This window comes from Anopheles funestus, chromosome 2RL (genome assembly GCF_943734845.2).
Source record: "Anopheles funestus chromosome 2RL, idAnoFuneDA-416_04, whole genome shotgun sequence".
Lineage (NCBI taxonomy): Eukaryota > Metazoa > Arthropoda > Insecta > Diptera > Culicidae > Anopheles > Anopheles funestus.
The window spans coordinates 8,928,261-8,947,818 of record NC_064598.1 but is presented as its reverse complement, the minus strand read 5'-3'; the positions used below and the strand labels follow the sequence as shown (position 1 = coordinate 8,947,818).

At 42.0% G+C, this 19,558-nt stretch overlaps 1 protein-coding gene across 9 annotated transcripts in view; it reads right to left on the bottom strand.

The window, feature by feature from the left end:
- Positions 1-19,558, bottom strand: part of LOC125764708 (octopamine receptor beta-2R) — a 90,411-nt gene that overhangs the window by 57,746 nt on the left and 13,107 nt on the right. For all 9 annotated transcript variants that reach the window (XM_049429245.1, XM_049429244.1, XM_049429246.1 and 6 more), the window contains one exon: positions 2,335-2,352. The gene's annotated coding sequence lies outside the window, so the exon portion shown is untranslated. The remainder of the gene's footprint in view (positions 1-2,334; positions 2,353-19,558) is intronic.

Here is a 19,558-nt window from a genome sequence, read left to right as displayed (position 1 = left end):
GCGTCATATCAGTCGCTAGCAGGGACGCCGTCGAAATACAACAGGCTTTACAAACCACATTGGATAACCTTGCCGAGTGGTCTGAAAACCTTGGTATCAAGTTTTCTGCAACGAAAACCGAAATGGTAGTCTTTTCTCCCTTTAGCGACACTGACAAAAATAGGGAGAAGGGACTATATGACCCCAACATTGATGTCTTTTTATATGGGGAAAAGATATCAATCACCGACAACTTTCGATACCTTGGTGTGTGGTTCAACTCAAGATTAAACTGGAGCACTCATATCACATACCTTATTAAAAAGTGCTCGAAAAGAATCAACTTTCTAAGGACAGTCACAGGATTCTGGTGGGGCGCACACCCAACTGATGTCCTGCGACTGTATAAGACTACGGTGTTATCCGTATTGGAATATGGAAGCATATGCTTCCATTGGGCATCCAATACGCAGATACTTAAACTGGAGCGTATTCAGTACCGTGGTCTTAGACTCGCACTGGGGAGCATGAAATCAACACACAACATGTCCCTAGAAGTGATGACCGGAGTGATGCCGCTAAGATTACGTTTTGAAATGCTGTCGCTTCGCCTTCTAGTCCGTTCTTCAGTATCAAATCCCTTGATCATAGAGAATTTTATAGCGCTTATAGAGGCAGGTTCTAAGAGCAAAATCATTAGTATATATAATGATTTTGTTGCTCTACAAGTCCATCCTAGTGCCCCACAAGCAGTAAACCGTGCTGCCCTTCCTGAGTGCTACAGTTCTATTGTTAGTACAGATTCCTCGTTGCGTGAGGAAATCAAGGTCATTCCCAATGATCTTCGCCCGAGGGTAGTGCCGGGCATTTTCGTGAATAAGTACGGCCATATAGACAAAAGGAGCCAGTTTTACACTGATGGATCATCTTTTGAGGAGGGCACCGGCTTCGGTGTTTTTAGCGAGACTACCGAAGCCTTCTTTAAATTGCGGCAGCCATGTACTGTATTCACAGCTGAGCTCGCCGCAATTTTTTACGCACTATTGCTAATAGCAGCGAGCCCCCCTGACCAGTACTTCATTTTTACTGATAGCCTTAGCGCTATTGAAGCACTGAAAACTCCAAGGGCTGTTAAGAGTCAAGACTTCTTTATTGTAAAAATTATCGAGTTGCTAGGCTCGCTGTTTGATAAGGCGTTTAGAATATCGCTAATATGGGTCCCTTCTCATTGTGGAATTCCCGGCAATGAAAAGGCAGACTCACTGGCCAAAACAGGCGTCAAAGAGGGCGCATTTTACGACCGACCCATCTCATCCCAAGAGTTCCTTCGTTCCCCACAGCAACTTTTCCTGTCTCGCTGGCAGAGCATGTGGGAAGCGGATGAACTCGGGCGGTTCCTTTTCTCGGTCTCTCCGCAAGTGTCCCTGCGGCCTTGGTTCGGTGGGCTCTCTGTAGATCGTGCATTCATTCGGATGATGTCTCGACTCATGTCGAATCATTTCGCTCTGGATGCACGAAAGTCTGTGGCTGCGGTATTGGATTCCACGATGTGGATCACCTTCTGTGGTCCTGCGTGGAATTCGAAGCTGCGAGACCCAGCTTGATAAGCGCACTTGAGGCCATCGGCAGACAGCCGGATACACCGATCCGAGATGTTTTGGCTTGTAGGGACCTGGAATACATGAGGCTTGTCTTCCGCTTCGCCAGGGACAACCGTCTTCTCCTTTGAATCCTATCCCCACTTTCCCTCCTTCCCCTTTCTCATACTCCTATTGTTATCCGTTGTGTTGTATTTGTCCTTACATGTTTTTTTGTAGTGCCTTAGCCAAGCCGTTGAGGAAACAGTCGTCTTCGAGGATAACACCAGAGCCGCAAAAGTCATGTGCAGCCCCCCGCAACGAGTGACAAGACCGCTATTGGTGCCGTTTTCACCAACACCAACACTCACCATTTTCACCAACACCACCATCAAACAATAGAACCAGTCTGGACAATTACCCACATGGATTCAACAACAATACGCACAAAAAGCAATAGGACTTCGAACAATTCAACCCACAACAACAATACCATCAACAATAGCAATAACCACAAAACGCGCTATCACAACCGAGTATGCCCGGGATAAGGTAAAATACAAGGAGGAAATGCCTTGTGAAAAATGTACTTCTTCAGCTTCAGAGGCTGACAATACGGCCGAAGCCGTAATAATTAATTATAAATAAATAAAAATAAATAAATGTTATCTGTTCTCATCATTACCATACATTTCATTATATTGTTTCTTAACATGAGCTTCTTATTTGATTGAAAATGATGAAAATTATTATTTAAATTATTGTGTTCAGTACATACCTTTGCTGGATATTATGTCTGGAAATAAAGTAAAGAAAAATGTTATTAGATAATTTGCAATTTTAAAGCAAGTATTTAACAAAGTTTTTTTTCAATTCATTTGTACATTTTATTTTATATTTATTTAATTGAAATCAGCTCTCTGGTAAGCGTTCCATTCAATGATATAAACTAAAAAACTGTTAGAAGATATTTTACTTCAAAATTATATTCTTCCCAAAACCGCCCCTTCAATTGAGTAAAAAAATTCAAAGAAATCATTATCATAGTCATGATGTTGTCAATTTATCATACCCATGTTTAAATTATCCTACCAAAAACACCAACATCAAAAGCAACAAATTGACCATCTCCAGTCGATTGGATCGTAACGAGTGCCTTCATTCACCTTGCCGTCCTTATGAACGTCAGTATCATCGTTCGAGATAAATGCCTCCTCAATCATACAAATGATTTCTAGCCCGAAGTGTCAAAACCATCGTTCGGCGTAACGACATCAATTTGCTACATAATAGCACTCACACCATCATTGTACCAGAGGCAACGAACAAATATGATCCGACTCTACTCTTAGGTGACCTTTCATCATTTCGCCCTTGCTCTGCTATTGTTCTGTCAATTCTCTTGCTCATATTCTAATGATTCGGCGGCGAGTAGAAGAAAAAAAAAAGCATCACTTCCACGAAGTAAGGTGTCCACAGTACCATGGATTCGATACTCGCTGCTATATTTAGGATATTCTCCAAGGATCAATAAATGTGTTCCATTCTTTTCATTTTCCTTTTTAGCCCATTACGGTAGCGATGACTTCCAGTAAGCACCTTGCCTAAATCCGTAACTTCAAACAATTGGACTAACGGTTTGGTACAACATTCGATGGACGAAAAGCGACAAACGAAGTTCAAACAACCGGACGTTTGCTTTCCTTTTTGGTAAGTCAATTTAATCCCGGTACCGGTTGGTTTAGCCATTTGCCGTTGTTACACTCGCACACATATACACGCTGTACAGCTCCTTCCAACGGGGGACTCACAAAAAGCAATGATTCTCGTGTTGTTGTGGTGCGAAACCAAACTTTTTCACTGATTTCCCAGTAGATTTTACTTTTCGTGTGAGGGAAATGTTTTAGGAATAACCGGATTTGGGATTTTATATATTGTGCAAAACTAAACTTCCGACCAACCTAACACAATTATTTACTCCGCTTAAATAATGGAGACGCCTGGTCGTTCAACGTGATATAGGAAAATTCGAAATCGATCAATTAAAATCGAATTAATTCTTATTAAATTTTGTTTAGAAAAATAGTGTCATAAACCAATAACATTTTATTCTCTCGATCGCTACCAATGCCGTATTTTACAATATTTTTTTGTTACAAAATAAATTATGGATTAGCATATAAGCACTACACGATTTTAAACGTCAAATCCTTTCTAAGCTACTCGATAAAGCTGCTATACAAAGTTTATTTCTATTTCCATCCAGCATACCGTCTTGCTGGCGCCTTAATACAATCATCACAGCCCTACTGTGTGCACAATAATGAGATTATTTCTTCACTTCATGTGATTACCAACCAAGCAGAGGCTTAGGTGCAAGTCTGAGGGAAGCACAAGTACATATGCTCGTTATACCCCCCCTTGTTTCAACCGGCAAAAGCCGATCACAAGCACAATAAGTAAAGAGTTTAGTGTCATGCTGACAATAGCACAATTACTCTGAAATTACCTTCAATCGTGGTACCATTCACATGCCACCCCGGCTGTTTCGTCCACGGCTTCCGAACATCCATTCGATTGCATCCTACGCACGGGTATTAATTATTCGACACTGCATGGCGGTGGTTTGGAATTAAGGTCACATCTGCACATCACAACATGCGCTGGGAGTGGATCCGACAAATGGTCACATAATGGGGCCGGCACATCGGCCGATAATGAAATGTTGCCGGAAGCTGTTTATGGCGGGTGGGAGTTGAGCAACTCAAACGCCAGTCACGTGTAACGAGCCGTGTCGATTTGCAAAATGGTACAAACAACAAAACGCGAGAATCCAATTTCACATTCATCGAATCAACCGACCGTGCCTGGTGGACGAATTGCGACGATTGATTTTATCGTTTGATTGATTTTCTAAAACTTTACAACCTGCGTGTTTATTTCAATTGCCACACGGATGGTCCTTCGACAACAAAAACATTCCCGCGCGATGGGAACAACCATCGAAGGCCAAGTGAAATTGCACATAAATTAGCCAGATGGATAATTAACAAACTCACCCAACCATAGGCGAAACCCATTTTTCACTCCGTTTCATCCCGGAATCCCGCTGTATTGATTGTTTGTTGTTTTTTCCATCCTCCAGCAAAACATTATAAAATGTATGGACAGTAATAACGGTGCTTTTGAAGGACAGCTTTGTTGTGGTGGAAAGCGTTTTTTTTTCTTCTTTTTGTTGTTCTGAAAAAGCTTCACAAAAACTAAATACCAAATCTGTTCAATTGCAATGAAAGTTTGGCATAAAATGAGAATCCGGTGGTCAACCACACCTTCATCAGTAGCCAAATTTTCGCTCCCATTGCTGTAAGGGAAAGAGTAGCCACTTCCTAGCTATTTTGGATGCTGAAGAACCCAAAAATCAAGTCAAAAAGTTCAGCAAACTGTGGCTGAACAGCAACGCACAAAAAACCCCCCACACCGAAAATCCCAAAAACAATCCCCCAACACACAGAACGGTAAAGCCCCCCGAGGTTTTTCTTACGGTGAGGCCAAGATAGATCCTAATACTTTTGTTGTCTTTCTTCAGTTTTCCCTGTTGTTTACCGGATGAAATAAAGAAAACGGACCGGACTTGCTACTGCCCAGCCCACTTCCCGTCTGACGGATTTCATTGGTTTAATTAAAAGAGATTTTCTCTCCGTCTGTGGCTGTGTTTGCACGTTCATTGATGCTGCAAGACGCTTGGCAGATACTAGCCCCATTATCAGGTGCCTTTCTCGTTCCGGGTTTTTTTTTTGTTTTTGGTTGTTGGGATGTTTGTTTTCGTAAGGATTTCAGATCTATTTCGCTTCACATGGAGCGGCACAAAAAAGTGGCGCAGACAGATAAGAGAAGGATCGTTCAACTCTCGCTGTTTTTAGCCGGAAAAGCTGAAACATAAATAGAGTATTAAATCTGAACGCCGTGGTAGTTAAAATGCAAGCAACACAAAAAAATGAACGTCCAAATGCAAAAGAAAAAAGAAAACGTTTTATGTCGAAAGTTAAGCTGATTCTACTGAGTGTTCATTTGTTGCTAAGCATTTGAAGTTTAATTTCTATGTTTATTGTTAAAACAAATTCTCTATAGCTCTTCTTCGAATCGCTTACACAAAATAAACCATCACAATTTACATTAATGAAGTTATCAAAATGAGCAAGATCCCAGGTACGGTGGCACACCTTGGAAAATGCATCGAAATTGCTTTGTTCTGGTGAATGGTCTTAATTTTTCATCCTCCTGTCAAGTGCAAAAGCTCTCCAACGGCGTCTTAAGCTCTCACAGTTAAAATATGCTCCTAATCATATCGCTTTATCCTTTTAGTTCGTGTTTCCATTTTTTTTTTATCACGGGAACCTTCAGGCAGTGATTTATCGATAAAACCCTTAAAAATGAAAAATTCCGTCGAGAAATCCACCGACGAAAACTGAAGCATACCAAAAGCATTAAGCGAAAGCAGTCTGTTTTCTTCTTCGGCCAACAAAAAAAACACACAACAGTGTCCGAGATTTACGACGATTTACAACGCAAGCTTAGAAGAAATCTTATCCGAAAAGTGTGTCGAGCGACGGCAAGCGGCACCATGCGCCAGGCATCAGCATCGTTTCTTCATGATCTTACCCGGGCACGGTTACAAATTCGTACCAGATTCCGATGTCAGTTCCGCTGGCTGACGTTTATTAATTGAAAAAGATGATGTTTCGTGCCGTGATTGATGGAAATCCATCATCCGACCATGGCCACAGGAATTGAACCCTTTTTGTCAGTCCGCAAAGTCATTCACATCGGCGGTAGGGCCATTAGATTGCATGGAGCTCACAGCTCACTAGCATGAAGATGCCAAGCGCGGCCAAGTAGTAACATGATCTTCATCATGCGGCTTTTCCGGCTCGGTCAAGGACGAACAGAGGACAAATGTGTAGCTGCTGCTGTGGTGGGAGAGCCAAAAATTCTCCTCCTTCTCCTCCTCCCTCATTTCTCAATCTTCCCACTTCCTTGGATCGAACGACCAGTAAGCAAATAGCACTGACGAGGTGATGGGCCGTGGAATCGCTAATTATTTCCACCTGCGCTCACAGCACTAACCGCGTTCCCATCAGTACCGAGAACCGGCCCGTTCATCGTTACCGTTTCTATTTGCAATTCAAACCGCGCCCCCCAAAAATCACCCACTGACACACACAAAAAAACCCAAAATTTGGGCGAGCATGGGCTTATAACCGGACGCGAATGGTTTTAATTAAAAATTGCCTACCTTCGCGGACCGTAGTAACGCGCACAACGCGGTTCATCCCGATGCGTCTCTTATTTCGGGGTCATTATTTCGATTGAAGCATACCGGTTCGTCTTCTCACAGAGAAAAGCAACGGAAAAAACCATCGTCAAGCTAACAGTTCCTTCTAATGGCAAGGATAACGAAGACCTTTCAACGAGGGATATAAAGAGACGCGAAACACAACGCACCAACTAAGCTCTCCCGGTTGGCTAGGGCCATGATTTAACTGCGCTTATGGTAGCGTCACCATAGAGCGAAAGGTCACTAGGAAAACAAAAGATCGTACCGCACCGATGCGCGCCCCTGCGCCGCAGAAATTCATACAAGGCCCGGCCCAGCCAACTCAAAGCGCCAGCTTTCATTAGCGAGGAGGAAATGAAATTTTAAGGGATTTTTCTTTACAGTTTTTCAACGTGCCCACTTCCATGGCAGCGGTGCGCTGAAATATGCTGCATAATAATTAGATCCACGAAAGCGCGGCAAACAAAATGAAACGTAAAAACAAGCCAACGGCCCCTCATCAAAAGTCCTCTCTGCTATGGAGAGGATTATGTGCAAACATACTTTAACCAGCATGGACAAGCGACCCAGCGAGTGTCGTTTGTAGGTTGTATGTGAAAGAGCGTAGACTACGTTTATTAGCTTTTCAAATTAAGTGACTAGCCACGATCATGTAATGAGCACAATAAACAAGATTAGCGTTGCCTTTGAATAGATCATGCCCATGATACTACGGATCTGCAACTACAATGTTGGGGTCTTTAGCGCCATACCACAATACAAAGAAATACATTTAAACGTCGTTAAATATTCGTTACTATTTTATTAAAATTATGCTGTAAACTAATCCTTTGACTACTCTTTTGCGTCGCAACTTATTCAATTTATTTTTAAAATAATATATTTCAATTAAATGATTGAGTATTTTACAGATTACAGTATTGAAAAACTATTCTTTTACTAGCTTATAATTGAAAATAAAAATAGTATTTTTTATAACATTTATAAATCACTCACGATGGCAAGTTTACAACTTGTTCGTTGTCTAAAACAGACAGGTGGCTTGATTCAAAACATAAACAAACCTTACTTCCTCTCTTTCTCTCACTCTATTAACCGAGCACTCGGTGATAAAACCTGAAACACTCTACAAGATCATAAAATTGATCGAATGGTTGCCTCATCATCATCAACTACAAAGGCACTGGGCGGCCGCGTTTGTGAAAACCATATGCCTCCTTTCCGGCTGAAGCACGGAAACCACGTCGCCGTAATTGAAGCTGAAGCAATCTATTAAACATACAACATTGTAGAGTACTTTGTTGCATTTAGACTTTAAAGCCAAATCCATCAAACGGGCCACAAAACCCCTTTGAAGAGTGGCTACTTTGCAAACACGTAGCAAAACATGAACACTTCACAGACAACCCTCTGCCAGACGTACGGAACCGCATCGGAATCAATCGTATCTGTTACAGTCACCCACTATAGGGCAAAACAAAACGACACAACGACGGTCATCTTCGTTTCAATTGCTTAAACGTCTCGCGTTTGAGTGTCATATCACCGGAGCCGGACGATTCGTCTGTCAGCGACGTAAATTTATGATACATTTCATCACAAACATCGCATCACTCGCTGACTAAACCGCTGACCTAGAGTGGCATTTATTTATTGAAACGTCGTGTCCCATCAATTGATGCTCACCTATTCGCCCCCCGGGCTGATAGTAAATCATTGATAATTTCTTTGCTTTCGAGACATTTTTCTACACCATGATGTCCGCACAGATTGCGTTTCCGGTTTTGGAAAGGTTCTTGTTTAAATCACATCCAAGCGCCCCGGATATTTAAATCCTTTTCTTAATTGTAACCTATCAAGCGCGTTGCAGAAAACCTGACACCTTGGCACCAGTGGCTGCGCGGGTACTTTCGCGGGGCTATAAATCTCCATTCCATCAAGCGGGTCGATTGAGTAAGTGCACAAGCGTAACAGCTACTGCTAATCACATACGCCTTCCGTTCGGTCTCTTCAATCTAAATTGTACCAATTGCGATCCACTTCAAACCAGTCACTGCCAGGCCCAATTCATCGGCCCGTCCCGGCCCCGGTCCGGTCGAGAAGCTACGGACGCGGCCAACATACTTAGTGAGCAAGTAGCGGACCATGACACGAAGTGTCTAGCGTTGGATCGTCCAGCTACGGGAAGGATATGGTCTCGTCTCGACTGTAGCGACCTTACACTGACTGCTTCTGCGGCTTGATGTGGCATTTTGTTTGTACCCGACACCGGGACCGGGACACCGGTTGGGCCGCTGTTCAAATTAAGAGACATTTAATGAGCTCCGACATGGGTGACACATTGTCAGGCTGCGAAAGTTAAGTAATGTTTCCTGGCGCTTCAAATGAGCAGTGACGCGTACGTGGCTGCGACTAGTGATGGGGTAGGAAGTACGAAAAACTTTTACCCCTAATATGTCACCGAACGTTGCGTAAGACAATGATAAAGTGTTACTTATGGTAATAATTTCTTACGTAAGATCTCAAAAATCATTCTTTATCAAATGGCTCAGGTGGAGGTGAAATATAATTACGAAACGAAAAGGTATTTATGTAAATAATTTTACTAATAACAAATAAATTCAACAAAACTCTCAAAATTGTATTCTTAATATCAGTAATGAAATCTTCAAGATGTTATGTTAGAATATTATGTTAGACAATATGTTAGAATATTTATTGTAATTAAACGCGGCATCGTGATGAACCGAAAAGGCTAATATGTTGGGTTGAAGGGAAAAATAGAAACCCAAACATGTGTGTCACCAAACATCTCCGACACGTTCTTTCCGTTTGCTGCTTTGAAGAATCATCTTGACGTAAATTTACGTCAAGATGTCTTTGGCTCTGCCGCACCACTACAATACAATGTTGCTCGATTTTCTTACAATTTAACTGCTCGTCTGCCCGCACGAACGTCACAGACATGCCAACGTTGGAACACACTCATCTAAAATTGCCGAATTACTTTCACTAAATCTTTCTTCCCGCCCCAAAAACAGCGCAGCGCAGTTCTGCGTTGATTGCGTTTTTGGAAGAATTCCAAGCGGTCCGTTCGCGTCCACACGATGCTGTCGGCAGATAGGGACAATCTTGCGCTACTCTTGTTAAACGGTTCCCGGTGCGAAGGTGGAATGAATTCGTCTCGTGGTCGTTGCGGTTCCCTGCGAAAACAACCGAAACGGCACGTCGTTTCTTACCAACCCGGTACAAACCACCGCAAAAGTGACATTTCTGGTGTGGTTGATGCCACCCGTTGTCCGTTGAGTCGAGACGGATGGTGACTCTACGGAGTTTCCTCGGACGGTTTTTGGAAGAACAAACATTTTCGGATGAAATTTCTACCTTCATTGCCGGCCTTCCTGCAGTGCGATACGGCCATTAATCAACTGCGGTATTAGAAGGACAGTTTACTTTGTGCCATTGTGTCTTCTACCGCATGCAAACGACATTCGTGTGTGCGTGGATAAATTCGTACCGTACGCACAGACGCACGTAACAGGGTGAATGATTTGTGTTGCTAACAATCGCATCCAACCACCATTACCGCACAAAGAATTAATGATATCCGGGACACAGGCACCCCGAGTGTCTGACACATTGTCTCCTAAGCAAGAGAATGTCACAAGTCCATCAATTGTGGAGCACGTCAAAAGTTTTCCCGTGTTTTTTGCTGCATTTCACTGTAATCTAATTTTTTTTTGTTGAAAAGTCAGAAAAAGTCCATCACACAGTGCAATTTCTAAGGGTTAGTTGAACTCCATTCGGTAATAGTTCAATGTCTGCCAAACAAATCAAATGATCGTGTGAAAAACTTAACTGAATTTCCGCAACAGGTGAAACGTACCCATAAGAAGTGTAATTTCCCGAAAATTGCTTGAAATTGAATCCCACGCTTGAGAGAGCTTTACGGACGATAAAGCGTTCCATACGAAGCCACTTGAGAGGATGCAAAAACTTACGCAAACACCATAAAACGAGTGTGTGCATCGTAGCATAAACTATTCCAAGGGAAAAGTTATACGTTCTTCATGCGAAGTAAATTAATCTATCGTTAGCTGCTTGATTAATTGATCGATAAAGTTTTATAACCTGTTTTTGCATATCAGAGCATAAAATGTGTTGTACTTAAATTAACTAAATAAATAATTTAAAGTGTAATTTTAGTAAACTTTCATATTCCGAAAAAAATAATACTTTCGTTTCTTAAAAAACACACAAAAAACACAGAACAAAATAATTCCATCGCACAAATCATCCATTTGCAACAATCCGATGCTACAAAGTAAGATGGCTTCATTGCTACTTGAACAGGAGAAACTTCACCACTACGTTACATTCGATGATTTTACAGCTTTTGAGCACCAGTTTGACTTAAGTTCTTTGTGCCAAGTGGCCACTCCATACAGTTAGTGCGAAGATTTCTTCCAATACCTTCCGAGATGTTATACTTTGCGTCAGCATTCCATCGAGCGCCGTCAGTGGCAAATTTACAAAATTCTTAAAACTTACAACCAGAGAGCTAAATGAGAGTGAGAAAGGAAGAGACATCCACTCACCAACGCATACAGTGCGAAAGAACTGTCCACGAGAGATGGGGATGGAGGTTTGAATTTCTCACCCACTGAAAACTTTCGGTTCCAGTGGCATTAGGCGAAATTGAATACGAAGCCATGGTATACAAGTTTTGTGCGAAAACTATCACCCCTTCAACACCCATCCCTTAACAGCTAAATCCCCCTTACAGCAGGGAAGGTAAAGTTTTCTAACCCTGCATGCTCCTGCTCAAGTGCCCGGGGATAATGCATCGGTAGATTATGTGCAACGATGCAATGGGAAAACGTTCGATCGCAACGGTGCGTTCCATCGTTCCCACACGATCGGTCGGAAAGTGTATGAGCGGAATATTAAGAAACTTTTAATCGCCTAGCAAGGAACATTATTGAAACGTATCTGTCATCTCCGTACGATGGCGAAGCAGCAGCATACATGCAATCGAGATTGGCACCCGATGCTACTAATTGATTTATTTAAGCTGCTTTCGCCGCACTGATCAATTTGCGTGTAGAGCAAATCCGATTTGTCTGCTAGAGTTACTTTTAATCCGGTTTTTTTGAACAAGTTTCACTCTGTTTGTTAGCAAACGCAAAGCTATGTGAAAGCACTCGAGAAGCTTTTACAATTTGCTCACAGCATAGCACCGCTGGCAGCTGTGCTGTAATAGGATTGGTTTTCTTTTATCGTATCACTTAACGTCTTTTAGCATACCCGAACTTAACCGAAGTCAAAGAAATTTCCTTGCTAATAGTATGGGTAAGCTTTTTCAAAAAGGTCAAGAAAGCTCTACAAACCACTCGTTCGCTTTCATTCCTTATCAGTGATAGTAACATCTATCAAGGGACGCACTAACTAATTTGCTAATGAAATGGTACGCCATCGCCATTCGACCATATCAAGCGGCCATTATGGTAGGCCGTTGAGACCATTTAAGCCCAGCCCAATGATCATTCGGAGCTTCGAAGGTTTGTCATTCTCTCTTTCCGCCAAAGGCCGACTCGCCGGATGCCATTCATGCTGATGGAACGCCGGTCCCGTACTTGACAGGGCGTTGAGAGAGCATTTGCAATCACGCCAATATCGTCAATCAAGCTCGTGAGAAGCAACATAATCACGATCGCATCTTTCACCGTCTCGTCTCGGTTCGATGATGTCATCCAAGTGGAACGCTAGTCAACTGTTCGACCTATGGCTGTTCGACCCACCCGGCTGCCATCGTTCTGCTCCCCTTTCAGTAACTTACGATCGAATCATGTTGGCGGTTTTACAGGAAACCCTGTCCGATTGAAGGTTTCCACGAAACGAGCAGTGTGTGTTAGGGCGCATCAATAAACCATACCCTCGTTATGGTTGTCGAGCGATCTCTTACTGGGGATTTTTTTTCCTTCCCCAACCGACACCCTTTTACCAGCATTGATTCATCGGTTTTGTGTGCGGATGGTTCGTTCGTCTTCTTTAAACTGGCCGTGCGAGAACGATCCTATGTGCTGCACATGCACTCGATTGCGGCCGATTGCGGTTTTGGAGTGCTATGAACGGACGATTGCATTACGCTACGTGACTAACGTGCCTCCAACACCGTCCGACACACCGTCCAGCGGCGGCATGAGAGATGTGCTCGACGACGGGCATGCTGCTGACGACGCTCTATACCCGACGGCATCGGTTACGCCAGTTTCATCAACGAAGGTCGGGACATTGGCGATAAATTTGGCAGCAAATGAGTGTACCAGACTCGTGTCCGGTCGAGTGATGGAAGGAAAGTTGTACGAATCACTCTAGGGAAAAATGTACAATATTGTTTCCTCCTGGCATAGTTGGAGTAGATGTGGAATTTTGGAGGAAAGTTCACTATCGCCTTTTAACATCCAGTAACGATGGCTTGTGAAACTGCACCGTGAAGAAATGAGTTTAAAACTAATAAAATATTCAACTAGCTTTTTCAGAACTTCTATGAAATTTTAGTTTACAATGTAAAGTTCCTAACGAACAATTTTCCAAGTATTCCAAGTCTATAGCAATAATTAATCAGCATTAATAAACTCCTCAGTGAGCGATTTCAGTACGAAAAATTTAATTAATGAGTAATTCCGACAATCATTAAAATTCACTTTTCAATAATGCGCTCTCCTAAAACACAATAAACGGTAAAGTATTTCTGCCTTTGTTTTGTTGATGTTTTTCACATATCCTATCCCAATTGCATTGCCCCACTGGAATGTTGTTTATTTGGTACGTGACCGAGTTCATCGCTATTATGCGTCTTGTTGTTCTTGCTTCTACACCACTCACAGTTACCGTGTTATGTCGCAAACGTGACGAGCATCAAGGGGTCAGTCACAATTGATACTAAACGGCCGTAATAACTGTCGCTCACGAAACTCCGATTCGACCGGACGTCACCAGACATCGGTGGAGGCCGCCAGGTCATCGTCAGCAACATCTCGACAAACGCGGGCGCACACCACAGATTTCGGACTGGTCAATCGATTTCTTGGGTTTTGAACCGCTTAAAGGAATGTGCCACAGCAACCCCTGCAACCTGACAAGCTCAAAATAATCGATGTTTTATGATCGGTTGTTATGGTTGTTTAATTTAATAAAACCACAGCTGAACGAGCGTCTTGCCTGATGGGAGGAAAAAAAATACGAGTCCATTTCGGTTGCCCGAAACGCTCGATAATTGAGTCTTACTTTGCTGCTCCATTCCGGAGTTGCTTGGACCAGAACCATACGATGGGAAAGAGTACGAGTGGTAGCGATTTTTATTATGTTATTCTCAGGGCAAAATTGGTCCACAGAAATGGAATGATCTTTGTGTGTTGGGTGTATTTTTGTTGATTTTCTCCATTCACGGTCGGTGTACGAACCGGCCAAAAATGGCATCTAGCTGTGTCTTGGCTTTGGTTCAGTCATCCATGGTCACGAAACGGAACGATACTAAAAATTTAATTATTTTCCACACCCCGTGTGACCTTTGGTTGGCATTCGCTAGACAGCGATACTAACGGCGGTTCCAACGGACTTTGCTTCCTGGCTACAACTAGCCGTAAACAGTGAGGATTAAGCTTGAAGCAACAATCTGGTACGAGTCGTTTGTTGGTATGGGGAATTTTTTGAACATATATACTTATTGTTACGATCACCTGTGTTATCATAATCTTTTTATTATCTTTAGTTTTTGTTTTTGGTACATGCTATCAAATCTTTTGTTTTTTACTTTGTTTTTCAAAAATATTTTTAACGAAAAAAAATTGCCCATTTGTGCCTTTTTTAATCCAAAAAAACACAAACAAACAACGGGGCTACGCATAACGAAAATAAAACATCATTCCTCGCAAACGGCCGGCATAGTCATTTCGGTGTTACTATAATGTTCTCGTTCCGGGGAAGCTTGCGGGACAAATTATTAATCCGCTTGGAAAGCATATCATACCTTAATCCTTTGTGCGCACCGGGTGCACCTTCTCTCTGTGGACGAACGGCGTAACGGCAAAGGCTTAGTGAAAAGTACCCTCATAAACAGTATTCAATTCGACCGCCGCTTCTTAAAGGCGTCTGAATTTACGACGGTTCGTACACATGTGGCCATACATGCGACACAAAAAACACGATACGAACGATTTTGGAAAGCTATTAAATGTACGTTATTAATGTTCAATGTGTTGTTCCTTTTTTTTCTTTTGTACAATTTGTACCACATTGCTGTCAGGTTGATTTGCCGCACTGTTTTTGGGGTAGAGGAGTACCTAATAACATGTTCAATTTAATAGTGAAAATCACTTAAATAAAGTGTTGTAGAATTAAGCATATATAAACCAAAGTAGACAAACACCTTGAAGCCTTAAAATTTCACCAAAAAATAGAACAAATATTCCAACCATCCTGTGCAGATTTTCTCCCTCCTCTTATGGAAGCGACGAAGTGAAACTTCCCGATCGAAAAACTTTTTAACGAGACATTCAGAAACATTCCACCTTCGGCACATGGGTGTGCGTATGTATGTATCATGCTACTTGCCAGCCGGTTCCCAACCGTTTTCCCCAGTAGCACACAAGTGGCCTACTAAAATATGGTACAGCTTTTATCAGCATAACCACACCATTAGAATGGCGACCCATTCCATTCCCTGCCTTTTTGCCTTTTTGCTCGCTCCAGCCAACCATTACCACCCAACCGGGCAGAGTGGCACTTCCCGGTTTTGTGGCAAGTGTTTCCTTTACCGTTTGTGCAAGTGCATCCTCCTGTCAAGAGCACCGGGCAAGATCCGACAGATGCTGTGTGTGTTTGAGTTTCAGTTGGTGGGTAAAAGTTTGAAAAACGAAAGCATTCTCCACACGCTCGCTGGCATGGCTATTCGGTACAGTTTGTGATCCCCTACGCTGGGACCCTATGTGGTTTTTGGTGCTGGCTTATGTGGAGTGATTGTTGTCCTTTGCGGGAAAATGTAGCGAAGAAAGCACCAAACATGGAGACTGGCGCGATGCGAATACATTGTCGCGTTAAGCTTTTTCGCCCCCCTCGCTAGCCGGAAGTACAAACGAACAAATTAAAGTGTACCAAGCACCGTATTCGTAGAATTTGCTTGGGTAGAGACATTTTGTCGACTTTCAACGACAATTACAGTGCAAAGTTAGGGATGCTTCAAATTACTAAACAAGAATGTGGCAAAGCATACTTTCTCCTACATTCGCAGCGTAATTGTGGTTTGTTATTTAACAAAAGTATGAGTATTTGTGGAAAAATAAAGGAAGACTACATATACGGAGAACAACATCGTCAGACGAGCTTGTCAAATTAAAGTTACATAAATTTATTCGCAGAACAATTAAGTCGATTCAGGAGCAAACAAAGAAAGACAGCGTTAGATTTTCATTTTATTTTGCTTTTAGCTTAATAAACCATATCTCATATATATTACTTCTCAACTTATAGCACTTAAAAACGTATCATAATTAACAAACTATGTGCAAACATTGTTTAATTAACAAGGAAGAAAAATCTTTATTAGTTTCTCAATAGTTTGTACGAAATTAAATTCGTTCAAAAACTTCTCTCGAACAAACTCGTGCTATCATTTAACATTGCCAAGATTTGCCAGAAAAGGGCCAAGTATGAACAAAACTTTTCTGTTTTCAATTACCAACCTTGGCACGGGTACACTCATCGGAAAAAGATAACCCGATGAGTTTTTTGCTTCATCAATAAAAATCATTGCACAAAGAATGTTTTAGAATTTGGTTCCTCTGAGGGAAGGGAACGGGTTTTCATATTTCTCAACAAAAAAAGGAACGCAAGTTCTCGTCTCGCACACCATTTTGTATGCTTCTGCACCTTATTCCATTCCCGAATGAAAACTCTTAAATGAAGCTGAAAACTTTCAACATTTCTACCAACCAATTTAGCTCCGGGCGAAGATTACGAGTGAAAAGTGGTAAGAACCAAGACATGAAGTTTTGATTTTTCTTTTCCCTTTTTGTGCAACTTGTAGCAAAACAAAAGAAAAACGCACTCCTGACGCATTGTTTCCGGTGCTATCTTCGACAAGTATTCGTGGAACAAAAAACACTTTTTTTTTGCTCCCGATGGAGAAATAAAGTTGAATAAGAAGCTACACATTCTAATGAGGGAAAGAGAAAAAATCGTTTACCAAGAGGCGGGATAAATTTGTGTAAAGAAAGTGATAAAACCCTGCACCAAAGAGCAATGGGAATCGCATTTATACCCTTCCCAACCGGCTGCAGTTGCTCTTCTACCTTGCAATTAGAAGGCGCACCGAAAGAAGGTTAAGATATCGGCCAACGTTCCCCAGTGTCCGATGTCTGCCATGGCGCTAGCGCACAGCAAACAAGAATCCGAAGATAGTATGTAAGGTGCAAAGCAATAACAACAAAAAAACTAATTAAAACTTTCTTAATTCCCAATAACAGCTAGAGCTTGCGCCATGGCAATGCGGCCTAACCAATACCGTTTTGAATCGTTTCGTCGAGGATGCTTCAGAAGAAGAAAAAAAAGCCACTTCGAAACTAGGTTATGTTCAGTGACGGTCAATGGACGAACATCTTCAACACTGGTATCGGACAATAATTCATTTAAATTCTTTTCTCTGTCTATTTATAGGCGATTAAAATGATATTTCTAACACAAACCAGGCCATTTTGTTATTGAAAAAACAGATTTATCTTCACCCAAAAAAAATCTTCTAAAGCCGATTAACGCTTTCAATGGTGGAAATGGGTAAAAATGGAATTAAAAAAAAGTAAATCTAAATTGTTAATTCATGCCTTTGAGACCTACTACTTCCGGTTTCACACGTCACCCAACAAGTGGAGAATACAAGGCAGCTAACCGCCTTAATTGACCGAAGCTGTGTACCAGCTCGGAAGGTTATTGATTTTGGAATTAGAAACTTTTAGTTTTAACGTAAACAAAAATCCATCGGAACTGACAGACGCCGGAGCCTGGAAGGAATCGAACCCGTATGTACCTACAGCCCAAACCACAAGCACACACCATTTTGTGGGCAGAAATCAAAGGGCTTCCGCTTCACGTCAACGCTGACAGACACGCAGACAGGCGCAGACTTTTGCCAAAGTAAATATTGGTTTTTCGACGCCTTTGTCGAAGTGATGCATCGAATCTTTCGTATACGATGTGGTCGATAAGCCTGACGAGATCCGGGGCATGAAATTGAATATATGATGGCGATTCCAAGAACTTCCCAATCAGATAATATTTGGGGAAATTTCATTCTCAGATATAAATGCTGCTGTCACTGGTTCCATGTGGTATCAGCGGGAAATAGACCGCAATGTGGAAGAAACATAAAAGAAATAATTTTTTTTGGTTGTGTTTAGTAATCTATTCTCAATGTATTTCTTTCGAGGTCGTGCTAAAATAAGCACAAATGAGCTTTTTTTACTGATACAGTTCAATAACATTAACCTTTAGCTGTTGGTTCCACCTCTCGATCGTTAACCATCCAACGTAAACTAATTATCCACATCCCATTTATGCTTAGGTTCCTACCAATACCCAAAGCATTTCTCACCCCCCAACCGATTTACCCAAAAACGAGGGTTTCGTTCCAAATGATTTCGTTCGCACAACTTCGCACACAGAATGACCGCTAATGAAAGCAAACAGGGGGTTAGGACTAGCTAAAGCCTTATCATCTTCATCATCTAGCTTCTTATCCCAGCATGACCGTATGGTTCCGAAGGTGGTAGATTGGAACCGACAAGAACCGGCGAACAAAGACATCCCGAAACTTTCTCAATAAATGTCCGATCATTTCTTCTACACCGGACACAATCGTACTGGCAGCGAAGGCTTGGCCCGCAGTCAAAGGTAAAACTTTTCTCATCATACCGATTCATCGTTTGACGCCGAAGGGGCCAAAATTTCGACACCCATTTTCTCGCTCTGCTTTGCATCAACATTGTATGTGTGTATCGTGTTACCGGTCGTATTCCACTCACTTCGTTTTCATTTGGTTGTGACAACTGTCGAGGGAGAAAGCGAGAGATAAATATCGATTCGTAAGCTCTAAATTTTGTCGCTGAGCAATAGTGGAATACTGCCCTTTGCCAACATACAACAAGTTGTGCTGAAACCGTACAGGACGTGCAAGATGCGGATTACTGTGCCAGATTAGTATTTCAAGGGATGGTAAGCAATCTACCCCATAATGGCACTGACAGCAACAGTGCACTGTAATTGTATGAGTGTCACTTATGAGGGTGGCAAACGGTACGGTACCACCAACAGGTCAGTGCATTCATAACATCCATTTCTGGTCGTTCCAATGCTGGACGTGAAATAACTTCCAGCGGACACATGGACATTTTCATTCACTGTGTAGTTCTGCTTGATGCAGTACGCTTCATGAGAAACGGGAAAATTGTTCTGTTACAGTGTCGTACATTAGTTAGGCATCACAGAAATATATAACTTTGAAGTCTTTGCGAGTTGGATGAAAACTTAATTTTAAACTCTTCAACAGAGAAAATAGAAAGAAGCAACTTTACGAAATGTGGTCAAAATACCACCACAATGCCAAACAAACTTA